At 38.4% G+C, this 11,405-nt stretch overlaps 1 long non-coding RNA gene across 1 annotated transcript; it reads right to left on the reverse strand.

Annotated features, from left to right (window-relative positions):
- Window positions 1-1,528: 1,528 nt before the first annotated feature.
- Window positions 1,529-11,387, reverse strand: LOC111098618. The gene is made up of 2 exons (XR_005369024.1): window positions 11,105-11,387; window positions 1,529-2,793 (listed from the first exon to the last, which is right to left on the reverse strand). It is a non-coding gene; the product is annotated as an uncharacterized LOC111098618 (long non-coding RNA).
- Window positions 11,388-11,405: the final 18 nt, after the last annotated feature.

The raw sequence follows: 11,405 nt of genomic DNA on the forward strand, positions 1-11,405 counted from the left end.
GAGGTGGCATTAGAGATTCAGGAAAAGGACAGATATTCGTTGTGTCTGTGATACTCTTGACTTGTAGTCTCATGAACCCTCAAAGAGGACACAGAGAGATAAAAGCAGAGATGCAGCGGAGCGATGAAAACTAAATTCTGCAACTACCTACCATCAGAAATGTCAGGCCAAGAATCTGTTATTATGGAAATGGTTTTATGGTGCACTTAAATTTATTATAACTGCTTGGTTATTAATTTTAAAGAGCCCAGCGCTCTTTAAAATTCCTCTCTCTGACTAGACTACGCATTCACAGACTTTAAAACTTATCCCTTAGAATTTCTTTAAAGCAACAAAGTTCATATTCTTGAAATAACTTTGCAAAGCAGATAGAAGGGATATGTTGAGGTCATTTGTTTTGGTGTGTGGAAACCTCTCTTATATCATGATTCTGAAGACTGGCTTGACGGCCTGTGAACTATTTATACAGCGCACATGTGCATATACACAATACGCTTACAGATTCCGTATGCTCTTTGTCTCCTACCTCTCAAAAGTCCTCTTCAGAATGGAGGCTGCCTCTGCATTTGCTTATTTCCTGCTACATTTGCTATTTCTCTGTATCTGGCCCAGTTTCTTTGCTCGCAGTTTATAATAACCATCCCACCCGCTAAGGATATATGGACAGCCTCCCCATCCCCCTCACTGTTGATACAGAGCTCTTAAAATATTAATACTGCTCTTAAAATGGATGGCAATGTCTTTGCTGAGTATGTTAAGGATCCATGAAATCAAGTATAAACTTTCAATTTGTCAATCTTGTAGCGTGGGAACCTGACCTCTGAAATACAGGCCGGCTCTTTCCATCCCAAAAAAGTTCCCTTTCTCCAGCTTTTCAAAAAAAATTATAGTCATTGAGCATCTATTATGTGCCTGATGGCTTCTTTCGCATACATGTCTCCATGAATATTCACAGAGAGATTGTTGCTATTGTCTGTGTGGTATGCATATACCCCTTTCTCACTTGCTAACAGAACCTGGATTTTATTTGCAGAGGAAATAGACTCAGAAAAAACTTGCTTTCCCACATTCCATGGCTGCTAGCGGTGACCATGTGACTAGCTGGCCAATGACGTAAGTACACCGAGGAGGAGGGGTGGTTCTGGAACTGCATTACAGACACAGCTGGCATTACTCCCATCTTCTTCCAGCTTCTTTCTGCCTGAAACTCCAATGTGATGGCTGGAGTCGTGGCAGCTACCTTGCAGTGCTGAAGAGGTCAGCTCAGTAGAGCTGTTGAATCTTCTATGTTTGCAACGGTCAACTTCGTGTACTCTGAGAAAAAACAAACACCTCCTTGTCTAAGCCACTACAGTCAAGTCATGAGGTGTTCACAGCAATGGGGTCCACAGCTTACAGTGATACTGAAGTTGGTTTTAATTGTGTCCCCTTTTTTCCTTTCCTTCATTTTTACTGCATTTTCAGTTCATTTGTTTTCTCTCTCAGCTATTTATCCTAATCCTTTTCCCATCCAGGGTTTCTGCTTGACTTTATTTCATTTATGGCTTTTTTTTTTTTCCTCCACTGCTGTTTCTTCCTGGAGTGTTATTAAGGCCTGTCTATCTACTATATGATGAGATGTGATTCAGTCCGGAGAAAAAGGTGATGTGGCTTTGGTGTCACTGTGGCTATTCCTACTTACATTACCTAGCCCACACTTACTCACACGTCTTTACCTTTAAGTCTTAGATATCCTAAAAAGAGCAGTGATTTTTATGCCCTATAAGTAGCCTTTGCATTGTTGCCGCTGGTTTCCTACATCACAATCATAGCCTCATTCTTTCTTTTTAGCATAATCTTGGTATTTTTCAGTTTACAGGAAGGACTGTTCATGCTTATAGAATAAAGGTCCCCCCTACTCACCTTCCTGCCACCAATCACAGGGAATGACCTGAAATTGAGGGGTTTTCTTTCTACCTCTCTCCCAGGAGCTCTGAGGGCAAAATGTTTGTGCTGTATTGTCCCCGGTAGCCTAAAACTTTGCATTGTATGGCAGAAAGGTTGACAGTGATTTTTGCCTGTTCTCCAATGACATCTTAACATTTTCTACATGCCTGGGCCACTGAGGGGTGCTCTCTCTGGTCCCTTCTCTTGAAAGCCTTCAAGCTTTGTGAAAACCTGTTAGGGGCCCAAGGAGAAGAACTTGAAAGTAAGAATTCCTCTTGTGTTTGTAGCTCACAGTTAAACTATACGGGTATATCAGCCACATACTAGGAATTCGCTAAAATTTTAGCTTGTTTCTTCTCACTCCCTTCTATGGCAGCTACCTCCTCTCTGTGTGCCTTGCCAAAGGCAAAACAGCTTGTGTATCTCCTTTCTCCTGGGAGAATCTTGTCACTTTTTTTTGAGTTCCATTTCTTGGGTTGCCTTGAGACCTCAGGTCTCCGATGAGCTTAAGAAAAGTCATAATTTTATTGATTATCCAGATTTTTCTCATTGTTAGCATGGCAACAATATACTCTTGTGGTTTTCTACATCTTAAGTAGAAACAGAATTTTGAGAAATTGTGTCAGCTTTAAATTTAAAATTTGTCCTAAATCTGACCACCTCTCACCATCTTTACTGTTTCCACTCTGGTCTCATCTATCAACAGCTCTCACTCATATCATTACAAAAGCCTTCTAACCATAATCCCTGGTTTTGCCCTTGCTTTGCACATAGTCCTTTCTCAACATGTCATCCAAGGTGATCTTTTCAAGCTTTAAGTCAGATCATGGCACTTCTTTTGCTCAAAACTCTCCAAAGGTTCTGGACCTAAAATAAAAATTGAAATCCTTTAAATGCCCTCTAAGGCCTTGCATAATCTGTCCTCGTTGTCTACTGTCCTCTCCCTTGTTCATTCTATTCTAGTCACTTTGGTCTGCTTGTTGTACCTGAACACTTTTGGTGTGTATTAGCCTTAAGGCTTTGCAAAGGCTGTTCCCTCTCCCTGAATCTTGCCCCCCACCTCCCAGGTATCTGCATGATCATCCCCTTACTGCCTTCAAGCCTCTGCTCAAATGACTACTCTGATGGACTATTTAAATTGCTGCCCCACCCCTCTCCATAATGCTAGTCTTGCTAACCCTGATCTCCTTCTTATTCCATATCACACTGATCACCTTCTAACATACTTTGTAATTTACTTATTTATTATCTTCTTGTTTTATTTGCTGTCTTTCTCTGCTAGATTGTCAACTCCAAAAGTAGGAAGTATTTTTACCTTTATGCTTCTTGACATACCACATTTAGAATATAAATATTTGTTGAATAAGTGAATTAATGGCCGCAACATATTATGGATTGGCATGTTGAGGGAACTCTGCACATCCACCACTGGAACAGCTGATGACTAAAGGTTGAATTGTGAATCATAAGATCTAGAACACAGTACAGTATGCAAAAAGTACAATGTATGTGCATGAGAGCACATTATTCATTTGCAAGCACTCAGACACACAAAATACATATTAAATATACTGGAATGGATGCTGGTGCTGAAGGCAAATAAAAGGTAAGAAGAAAGAAAGAAAAATGGAAAGAATGAAAGAAAAGAATTGAAGGAATTTCCCAAGGACAGCTTATAGGAATGCATCATGAAATGAAGAATGTAAATTAATTCAACGCTAGGCATGTGTTGAATTTCAGCACTTTTTTTTTTTACTCAAATTGTTCTTCCCTTCCATGAATCAGAACAGAAAGGGTTTATTTACTGTAAATATGTATGTGCCCAACATGAGAGCAACCAATTGCATAAAACAGTTAATAACAAACAAAAGAATTAATTGATAATAATATAATAGTAGGGGACTTTAACACCCAATTTATATCGATGGACAGACCATCCAAACAGAAAATCAGGAAACAGTGGCTTTGAATGACACACTAGACCAGATGTATTTAACAGACATATTCAGAATATTTCATTCTAAAACAGCAGAATACATTCTTTTCAAATGCACACAAAGCATTTTCCAAAATAGATTACATAGGCCACAAAAATAAATCTCAACAAATTCAAAAAGCTTGAAGTCATACAAGGCATCTTTTCTGACCACAACACTAAACCAGAAATAAATCAATCACAAGGAAAAATCTGGAAAGAACATAGATACATGAAGGTTAAATAACCTGCTATTAAACAATGAATGGGTCAACCAAGAGCTCAAAGAAGAAATAAAAAATTACATAAAAAGAAATTAAAGTGAAAATACAGCAGCCCAAAATCTTTTTTTTCTAAGAGGAAGTGTATCGCCATATAGGCCTACTTGAAGAATCAAGAAAAATCTCAAACAACCTAACTTTATATCTAAAGGAGCTAGGAAAAAAAACCAAACAAACAAAATCCAAGACTGGAACAGAAATAAATGAGATAGAAACTAAAATCAATAGAAGAGATCAATGAAACCAGGAGCTGACCTTTTGAAAAGATCAACAAAATTGATAAACCTCTAGTAGGACTTATTAAAAAAAAGAGAGAGAGGATCCAAATAAACAAAATTACCAATGAGAGAATAGAAATAACAACGAACACCATACAAATACAAATAATTATAACAGAATATTATGAAAACCCATATGCTAACAAATTGGGCAACTTAGAAGAAATAGATAAATTCCTAGAAACATATAACTCACCAAAACTGAAGCAGGAAGAAATAGAAAACTTGAACAGACTGCAAAGAAATTGAATTAGCAATGGAGAAAAAACCTCCCCCAAAACAAAGGTCTAGGGCCAGATGACTTTACAGGTGGATTCTATCATTTATTTACTTACTTACTTACTTATTTATTTATTCATTCATGAGAGACACACACACACACACGCACACACACACAGAGGCAGAGATACAGGCAGAGGGAGAAGCAGGCTCCATGTAGGGAGCCTGATGTGGGACTCGATTCCGGGTCTCCAGGACCACACCCTGGGCTGAAGGTGGTGTTAACTGTTGAGCCATCTGCGCTGCCCTCTACCAAACATTTTAAGAAGAGTTAATACCCATTCTTCTCAATAAGGGAAAGAAAGCTTCCAAATTCATTGTATGAGGCCAGAATCACTCTGATACCAAAAGTAGATAAAGACACTACAAAAAAAAAGAGAACTATAGGTCAATATTTCTCATGAATATAGACGCAAAAATCTTCAACAAAAGATTAACATAATGATTCTAATAGTATATTTAAAAAATCATACATTACAATCAAGTGGGATTTATTCCCAGGGTGCAAGCAAGGTTTAATATTTGCAAAACAACCAACATGATACATAATATCAATAAGAGAAAGGGATAAAAACCATTTGATCATTTCAATTACACTGATGTAGAAAAAGCAACTGACAAAGTACAACATCCATTCATGATAAAAACTCTCTGCAAAGTATGTCTAGAGGGCACATACCTCAACATGATAAAGGCCTTATATGAAAATCCACAGTGAACATCATACTCTATGTTGAAAAACAGAGAGCTTTTCCCATAAGGTCAGGAATAAGACAAGGATGCTGTTACCACTTTCATTCAACATAGTACTGGAAGTTCTAACCACATCAATTAGACTACATAAGGAAATAAAAGGCATCTACATTGGCAAGGAAGAAGTAAAACTCTCACTATTTGCAGATGACATGATACCATATATAGAAAACCCTATAGACTCTACCAAAAAAATTACTAGAACTGACAAAAGAATTCAGTAAAATCATAGGATACAAAATCAATGTACAGAAATCTGTTGCATTCCTATACCCTAATAATAGAGCAGCAGAAAGTGGAAGTAAGAAAATAATCCTAATCGGACTTAACAGATATACTCAGAGCATTTCATCCTAAAGCAGCAGAATACACATTATTTTCAAGTGCACATGGAACAATCTCTAAAATAGATCACATACTGGGTCACAAATCAGGACTCAACTGGACAAAAAGACTGAGATCATACCATGTTTCTTTTTAGACCACAATGCTATAAAATTTGAAGTCAACCACAAGAAAAAAATTGGAAGGGCCATGACTACATGGAGGTTAAAGAACGTTCTAATAAAGAAAGAATGAGTCAACCAGGAAATTAAAGAAGAATTAAAAAAAAAGATGGAAGCAAATGAAAATCGAAAATGGAATCAAAACCTTTGAGATACAGCAAAGACGGTCCTAAGAGGGAAGTATATAGCAATATAGGCCTTCCTCAAGATGCAAGAGAAGTCTCAAATACACAACCTAACTTTACACCTAAAGAGCTGGAAAAAGAACAGCAAATAAAGCCTAAAACCATCAGGAGAAGAGAAATAATAAAGATTAGGGTGGAAATCAATGATACAGAAATTTTTAAAAAGGTCTAACATTTCAGTGAAACTAGGAGCTGGTTCTTTGAAAGAATTAACAAAATTGGTAAACCCCAAACACACTTATCAAAAAGAAAAGAGAGAGAACTGAAACGAATAAAATATTGAATGAAAGGAGAGAGATCACAACCTACACTGAAGAAATACAAACAATTATAAGAGAATATTCTGGGCGATTATATGCCAAAGAAATCAGGCAATCTGGAAGAAATAGATAAATTTCTAGAAACATATAAACTACCAAAACTGAAACAGGAAGAAGTAGAAAACTTTAACAGACCCATAACCAGCAAACAAATTGAATCAGTAATCCAAAATCTCCCAACAAACAAGAGTCCAGAGCTGGATGGTTTCCGAGGAGAAATCTACCAAACATTTAATTAATACCTATTGTGCTGAAGCTGTTCTAAAAAATAGAAATGGAAGGAAAACTTCCACTCTCATTCTATGAGACCAGCATTACCTTGATCCCAAAACCAGATAAAGACCTCACCACAAAAGAGAATTACAGACCAATACCCCTGATGAACATGGAGGCAAAAATCCTAGCCAAGATACCAGCCAATAGGATCCAACAGTACACTAAAAGGATTATTCACTATGACCAAATGGGATTTATTCCTGGGCTGTAAGGATGGTTCAACATCCACAAATCAATCAACATGATACACCACATTAACGAAAGAAAGGATATGAACCATATGATCTTATCAATAGATAAAGAAAAAGCATTTGACAAAATCCAGCATCCTTTCTTGATAAAATCCCTCCACAATGCAGGGATGGAGGGACATATCTCAACATCATAGAAGGCATAGACTAAAGACCCACAGCAAATATTATCCTCAACGGGTGGGAAACAGCTTTTCTCCTAAGGTCAGGAACACCGCAGGGACGTCCAGTTTCACCACTGCTGTTCAACATAGTAGTAGGAGTCCCAGCCTCAGCAATCAGACAAAAAAAAAAGAAATAAAGGCATTCAAATTGACAAAGAAGTCAAATTTTCACTCTTCTCAGATGACATGATACTCTATGTAGAAAACCCCAAAGACTTCCCCACAAAATTGCTGAAACTGATACAGGAACTCCACAGAGCCGCAGGATATAAAATCAGTGCACATAAACCTGTTGCATTTCTATACACTAACAATGAAGCAGCAGTAAGGGAAATCAAGGAATCAATCCTGTTTACAATTGCACCAAAAACCATAAGATACCTAGGAATAAACCTAACCAGAGAGGTAAAACTATAGCGTACTTATGAAAGAAATTAGATAAAAATAGAGAGAGAAGTAAACCATGAAAGGCTCTTAACTCTAGGAAATAAACTGAGGGCTGCTGGAAGGGAAGGGGGTAGGGGGAAAGAGTAACTGGGTGATGGGCATTAAGGAGGGCATTTGATGTGATGAGCACTGGGTGTCATATGCAACTGATGAATCACTAAATGCCACCCTTGAAACTAATAATACACTGTATGTTAACTAAATTGAACTTATATAAAAAAACAAATAAAATAAAAAATAAAAAGAGGTTCAGGATACTGGTGATTTTTGACCCACTGAGAAATCTACGATTATAGTTAAGCATGGATTTCCAATACTATAATTGCCATTAATAAAAGTTGAAATCAATCGCTTCTTGGCCTTTTGGCTAAGATCAAGTGTAATAAAAATTGAAATCAAATTGTAAAAAGAAAAGAAAAGAATGATCCCATTTACAATTGCACCAAAGCAATAAAATATCTAGGCATAAACTTAACCAGAGAAGTGAAAAATCTGTACTCCAAAAACTATGAAACACTAATGAAAAAAATTCAAGATGACATAAAGAAATGGAAAGACATTTCATGCTCATGCGTTGGAAGAACAAATATTATTAAAATGTCTATAATAGCCAAAGCAATCTACACATTTAAGGCAATCCCTATCAAAATACCATCAGTATTTCTCACAGAACTTAAATCTTAAATAATCTTAAAACTTGTATGGAACCACAAAAGACCTTGAATAGCCCAAGCAACCTTGAAAAAGAACAAAACCGCAGGCATCACAATTCCAGATTTCAAGTTATACTACAAAGTGGTAGTAATTAAAACAGTATGGTATTGGCATAAAAATAAACACATCAATGGAGTAGCATAGAAAACCCAGAAATAAATCCATAATTTTATGGTCAGTTAATCTTCAACAAAGGAGGAATGAATATACAATGGGAAAAAAGACAATCTCTTCCACAAATGGTGTTGGGAAAACTAGACAGCCACATGCAAAATAAAATGGACCACTTTCTTTTGCCGTACACAAAAATAAACTCAAGATGGGTTAAAGTCTTAAATGTGAGTCCTGAAACTAAGTATCCTGGAAGAGAGCACAGGCAGTAAGCTCTCTGACTTCAGCCAGAACAACGGTTTTCTAGAAATGTCTCCTGAAGCAAGGGAAACAAAGGCAAAAATCAACTATTGGGATGACATCAAAATAAAAAGCTTCTGCGCAGTGAAGGAAACAATCAACAAGAATAAAAGACAACCTATGGAATGGGAGAAGGTATTTGCAAATGATATATTTGATAAAGGGTTAGTATCCAAAATATATGAAGAACTGATACAACTCCAAACCCAAAAGCCAAATAATCCAATTAAAAAATCAGCGGAGATTATGAACAGACATTTCTCCAAAGAAGACATACAGATCACCAACAGATACATGAAAAGATGTTCATCATCACCGATCATCAGGGAAATGCAAACCAAAACTACAAGATATCACCCCACACCTGTCAGAATGGCTAAAATCAACAACACCAGAAACAACAGGTGTTGGCAAGAATGTGGAGAAAAAGGAACCCTCACGCACGGTTGGTGGGAATGCAGGCTGGTGCAGCCACTGTGGAAAAGAGCATGGAGGTTCCTCAAAAAGTTAAAAATAGAGCTATCCTATGATCCAGTAATTGTACCACTAGGTATTTACCCAAAAAACACAAAAACACTAATTCAAAAGGTTACATATACCTCTAGGTTTACTGTAGCATTATTTACAGTAGCCAAACTAGGGAAGCAGCCCAAACGTCCATCGATAGATGCAGGGATAAAGACGTGGTGTATATACATGATGGAATATTACTCTGCCATAAAAAGGAATGAAATCTTGCCATTTGCAGCAACATGGCTGGATCTACAGGGTTTAATACTGAGTGAAGTAAGTCAGCAGAGAAAGACAAATGTCATAGGATTTCACCATAGGTGGCATTTAAGAAACGAAACAAATAAACAGAGGAAAAAAGAGAGAGACACAAATCAAGAGACAGATTCTTAACTATAGAGAACTATAGATGGTTCCCAGAGGGGAGGTGGCGGGGGGGGGAGGGGTGGAGGAAACAGGGGATGGGGATTAAGGAGGGCACTTATCACAACGGAAAAAAAAAAGGAATGAAAAAAATGCATTTTAGCCCTTTTACTAATTGAACTGTTCTTCCCCTCCATGAATCAGAGCAGAGTGCGCTTATTTAGCGTGATTTCACTTCTCAGTTGGGGAGCCTGTGGTTCAGGTGAGTAAATGGTGCAGGAGTTAAGACTGAGAAGATCTAAGACTGGGTGCTGGGTGCGTCTTTAAGTGATGTGATGTTGCTCGTCTGTAAGTGACCGACAGTTCAGAGATGTAGCTGTCAGCCGGTTCTGCAATTTAGGTCTTCAAGTCCTTTCTCTAAGACCGATAGATTATTTCCTGTCTCTAGAATTAACTGTTTCTCTCCCTCTTATATCTTCTACCAAAATGTTTTCAAGGACAAAATTCTCCTTTAACTCTTTCTCTCTCTCTCTCTCTCTTTTTTTTTTTTTTTTTTGCTAAGAACAAGAATGTGCTTTTTGAATTTACGAAGTCACCTACGTACATAAACAATAAACAACTGAATAAAACAAATCCTCAAGAGGCCAGTTGTAAGCAGTATCGAACGGAAGGGGCTCAGTCTCATCTGACTCATACGTTCTAGAGTTTTCCTAGAACAGAGCATCACGCTTCTATGCACAGGAGACATATAAGCGTTTATGAGGAAACTCTCCTACTCTGACCTGCATGGGACCAACATTTCGTTCCGTTAACACCGGGCAAGTCCTTACCTTGTCCAACTCTTAGGCATCTGCATCTTACATGATTTTTTTTCTTATATCCCAAACTCTAAAAGAAATGGCCTACTACTTTGCATGAAGAGATGCATCCTAGGGGGGGTGGGGGGAAGGGGGGGTAAGGCAGTGGCAGCATGGCCAGGAGGGGAGGCCGTGCAGCCCTTGGGAGCCTCACGCCAGGTGTGTCTGGGGACTGGCAGAAGGTCTGTGCTCTGAAAAAGAAACCACCAGAAAGGTCACTGGTGAGCTGCACTGGTCGGTTGAGAAACAGAATCCAAGGACATCGCGAGTGAAGCTGGAGAAAGGAAATGCAACTCATCGGAAGAGAATGGGTTGACAGCTCTCCAGCATTTCTTCTCCCTCACGTGCTGCTTACAAAGCAAGTTTTCCCGGGCTTTGCAGGAGAAATGGGCCAGAGACATATGGATTCTATTTTCCCAGAAACTCAGATGTCTTCCACAGTGATGTGGAAAACTGCTCAGAAAATACACACCAGAGGTTACCTGGGGTCCTCGAACCTTCGAAACCTATTTTCAACTATTTTGCTGATTTTAAAAGCTAAGTCGATCCCTAGACATGAATGAGTTCTTAGTTCTAATCACGAATAATAGTAAACGGTCACTTCTCACCCATCACAGGTGAATTTCCATGAACTTAGCCGGCCTGGCCAATGGCCTGGGCACCCGCCAACCTGGGGAGAATTTCTGGAACTGTAGGTTGTTGCTGGCGGCTTCCTCCTCCTGCTCCCCGACCCCTGTGTCCCCCTCTTCTGTTCTCCAGTGGGCTGTGATCTGCACAGTTGACAACGGAGGGAGAATTCGTGCTGAGAGGTCATTCATTCATTCATTCATTCATTCAAAGTGGCTTCCTTGTGCATTCATGTATCGTCGTTCCTAAGCGCTGGTCATTTCGTCTGTGTGACACAGACTG

This window comes from Canis lupus, chromosome 13 (assembly GCF_011100685.1).
Source record: "Canis lupus familiaris isolate Mischka breed German Shepherd chromosome 13, alternate assembly UU_Cfam_GSD_1.0, whole genome shotgun sequence".
NCBI lineage: Eukaryota > Metazoa > Chordata > Mammalia > Carnivora > Canidae > Canis > Canis lupus.